This window comes from Ascaphus truei, chromosome 1 (genome assembly GCF_040206685.1).
Source record: "Ascaphus truei isolate aAscTru1 chromosome 1, aAscTru1.hap1, whole genome shotgun sequence".
In the NCBI taxonomy this organism is placed as follows: Eukaryota; Metazoa; Chordata; class Amphibia; order Anura; family Ascaphidae; genus Ascaphus; species Ascaphus truei.
Window position 1 is genome coordinate 403345630 of NC_134483.1, and position 4660 is coordinate 403350289.

Sequence of the window (4660 nt, forward strand, 5' to 3'; positions counted from 1 at the left end):
AATGATATATAATATATATATGCACAAACAAATACACGTATGTGCATAGTTTGAAGATAACCTTTACAAATGGTGGTATAAAATCAATGAAGGATTTATATTAATTCATAATATCATCTAATTTCATGTTCTGTGTATTTAAAAATAAGCTGGTACCAATTTAACAAATTCAATAGAGAGTATGGAATAAATCTGAATATCATCTAGTGTGATATTTTGTACATATAAAATAATCAGGCAAGGTATACTACCAATTGAACAATATATAGTGATTAATCAAACTTATACAAAAATACATGTGATAAGTATGCATCATCGGAATTTACATTTTAAGTTATCAGGGCATATAGAAACATTTTTGACCAAATATATATCATTTGTGGTATGGCCCTGGATCTGAGACCTGGATCTGAGACCTGGAGAGACGACTTCACCGAGGGGACCCTTGAACAACAGTTTCAAGGTGGCAAACCATTGATTTATCCCATTAAATACTTTCTTCGGAGGGAGCGCCCGGGTTTTCTCTGTCCTATTGTCCTGGTGGCGGTGACAGCAAAAGAAGTCCTTCTTCAGCCAGCGGGAGCAGTGGAATACAGCACACAGCTGATGCTGGTGGTAGCCGGGGGAACCATGTAACCGGAGCAGGAGCGTTCCTATGGGACAGCCAGGGAGGAGCTGGCTGTTCAATAGGAATGCTCCTGCTCCGGTCACATGGCTCCCACCAGCATCAGCTGTGTGCTGTGTTCTGCTGCTCCCGGCGGCTGAACAAGGACTTCTGCTGCTGTCACCGCCACCAGGACGTCTGCTGCTGCTCCAACGATGTCGCTGCGGTCTTCCTCACCCTCCGCCGTCGGCTGCAGGTAAGTGTTGAAGTCTTTTTCAGCTGCTCTGAAATTACCCGGTGCCGGTTCCGACCTGGTGCAGGTCCCAGCCCTCTGATGCCGGGTCTGGGTAAGTGTTGGGTAGTTGAAAAAGCACCGGGTAAGCCAAGTACTGGGTAATTTCCGGGTACTCGGTACATCACTAGTAAGTACATAGGCGCACACAAGAGCAATTACATTTAGGACTTCTGTACATCCATTTTATGCTAAAAATTACATTTTTAGACACTGTATTAAATAGCCTCATTGTGTTTCACTTTTATTCCAGAAACCCATTATATCTGACTACAAGTGCTTGGCTCTTATTGCCCACTGTCAATCGTATCTCCACAGCTCCTCCAAAACACATTCTCCTATATTGAGAGGTGATATTCAGCTGGTTTGTACTGTACCAGTTCTCCAGAACAAGTTGTTAAAATGCTTACCAGTTCGGAGAATCGGTGCAATGCCAATGCATGCAGCGGGACTGAACGGAGCCCGGCCACCCTTCGCGACTTCCATTCTGCCCCGTTTGGAGTGCTGCACTAAGAATTGGGGGCGCGACTAACCAGTGATCATTGGTAATTGACAGTACTGGAAAATGACACCCCACAATTCTTATCGGCGCACATCATGGAGGGGCCTGCAAAGAGGCTCAGCATTATGTGGAGGTCTAGGGCGCACAGGCAGGAGGTAAGGGAGGCAGAGAGGTGAGTGGGTTGTGTGAGAGGGGGGTAAGAGGTGTCTGAGTGTGAGATGGGAGAATGGTGTCTGTGTTAGGGAGGAAGGGAGGTGGAAGTGTGAGGGGAGGGGGGGAATTGTGAAAGAAAAATGGGTGGGGTAAAATGAGAGGGAGAGAGAAAGGAGCAGGAGATAAAGGGGAATGGGTAATAGAGAGAAGGTGAATAGTGAGTGAGAAGGGGACATGGGGGGAGTGTGTGAGAATTAGATAATACACCCTTATTAAACATGCCATGTTGTATAATAATGCTGAGTATCTATACACTGATAATGAACAGGCAACATTGACAAATTGTGCTGCGTATATATATGCTAAAAATGAACATACCGCACTGTATAATGATTATGAGTATCTCTATATGCTTATACTGAACATGCTGCACTGTATAATTATGCCGAGTATCTCTGTAATGGTAGGTGCAACCTGGCTAGCATATTAAAGGTTAAGATGGATACCAGGTTTCTGTCTTAAAGAGACCATCTAATTGCAGCTAAAATGGCTGACTTGGGTGATACTGTGTACCGCTGTAGCAGTTTATTCTCCCATGCATAAATAATGTAATGTATTCAAATGACTCCTGTGTGCTGGGCGGGTACTTCAATTAGCCAGCAATCACACAACGGAATCTGGGCCTGCTATATAAATGTGAGCTGGGTGAAGTGCTTGGACACTGGAGGAATGGGGAGGGGTGTTGGCCTGGGGAACAGTCACTCCAAAAGTGGTGCCATTGTTCTTCCCAGACTCTGAGGCATCTATTTCTGCAGGAGGTATCAGGCTGAAACTGAAAACTAAGGCCTTAGTCCTAGCCCCAACCGACTAGTGTTCCCAGTAGTCCGTTTCAATTTCCCGCTCTCCTTAAATCCACCTTTGTGGGCTGTCCTAAAGCTCTGTTACCTCCCACGGCCTTGTCACAAGCGAGTGGCCGACGTAGCATCCGTGCTCAGATTGGTCAGCACTTGGTCTTTTAAATGGAGATTGGGAAACTATGTAATTCACTGCCGATCAAAGTTAGTTAGATTAGAACGAGACTCACAGTCAGGGAGACAGTTGTGGGGTTACGCCAAGGTTTTTGCCTGAGATACACAGATCCAGAACGAGGCTTGGTACTATAGATGTGCAGGACTTTTAAACTTGCTAGTATCCATACGGTACTGTAGTACCCAGAGACATGCAGAAGACATAGTAGGTAAGCCTACCGAAGTGGTGCCCAGCACTAAGTGAGCTTGGATTCCACCCGTAACCCGTTTTGAGTACAACCTTGTATTGTGTTGCTCCTGTTGGCTCCGGCCAAAATAAACTTGTTTTATTTAACTCCTCCATTCTGTCTAGTGATTGCGATCCCGTGTAATTGTCCTCGTCTCCAGTGACAATCTCTATACGACAATTATGAAAACACTGTGCTGTATAACTATGATGAGTATCTACATGCTGATAATGAACATGTTGCGTTGTATCATTATGATGAGTATCTACTGTATATGCTGATTATAAACCTACAGTGCTGTATAATGATGCATTATATATATATATGTGAAGCCTGCTATATATATATGTATATATATGAAAGAATGACCTAGGCGCAAAAAAGCAGGGAAAGAGAAAAAGAGAGGAACATCATAGGGCAGTATATCTAAGCAATTCAGGTGATAAAATGGTAAGATATGCACTTACACTTGGTATAGTAAAAAAACAGCCTTTAATCCACCCAGGGATTCAGGAACTCTGCTTCCGAAACTTGTCTGTTTCTATCTGTGATCTTGATTTCTTTATGATCCTGGGTTATATGGAGTCCCAACAGCAATCGCGGTGTATCTGTTCCACAGACTGTACCTGGCAGATAAATCTCGCAAAAAGGATAGGTAGGGAATAAAAGGAAAAACAGGGATAGTGTAAAACCTTTTAATAAAATATAACAAAAAATAAAAAGTAGGTAATAAACTCAGATTGTGTGAGTTGAATATAAGCACTCTATGATATGAGAACGCCGGTTACCAGCACTGTTCACTCGAGCGGTTACTTCCGCATCACGTGGCCCAGCTCTCGCGAGATTCTGAAGAAAAAATAAAATGATGTGTTCGCCTAACAAAATCCACCATAATAAAAAGTGATTGGTATACTGTGGCTGGTCAGGCAAATAAAGAACACAATGCACAGAGACAGTTGTGAACCTTTCATGACCTTGAAAAGAACGAGGAAGTTCCCTCCGCCTCCACTCCCAGTGACCCATACCACGCCATAACATAAATAAATACAAACAAGGTCTGGAGGTACAAGGCCGCGGCTTCTCATTATTAAAACGTAAGTTAACTTGATAAGTGCCAGCACACTGCCAGAGTGCTCGCTCATTGCGTAAAGGCCAATGGTACTCCAACCAATGGCCCACAACACCCCCCAAGCAGGACACCATTGGGCCCAGCTGTTTGGCAAAAATGGGCCCCAGGAACTCATGTTTAAAAGAGCTTTGCCCACTCACCACTCCCAGCCACCAACAGGCTTTACTAATCATGATGGCCCCATCTGGCAAGGTTAAACGCGTTTAACCCCCACCAACTGCCACCACCAACGGGGCTATTTAACCCTACTTAAAAAAGAGCCCTGTACCGCCAGGACCCTTTCGAGCCCCTCCTGGATTGTTTTGTTAAATAAATTGGGCCCAATGTCTGACAGATGCACACCATCAGCCCTAAACAGCCCACTAGTTGTTGAATCAAACTCAGGATGGTTCAATACCCAGCACCCGCTTTGTAACATACACCTACCCAAAACTCTATTTATCTTCTTCCACATGCGATCTCCCACCCGAGCTACCCAGGCCCCTCTCCAAACCTCCTTGTGGACGATATCCGACCAGATGATCTGCGCCGCCCCCCACCGCACCTAAATCTTGGCCAGGTCCCTTCCCATCACCCTCACTAACTCCGGAGATCTAATCAATGCCACATTGATCCTCCTACATGGAGGATCAGACCTTTTGGGGGTCTCCTATTCATTGCCAAAATCAACAATTGAGGTATCAGTTAATACCACCACAGACCTCTACCACCCAACCAAAAAACCT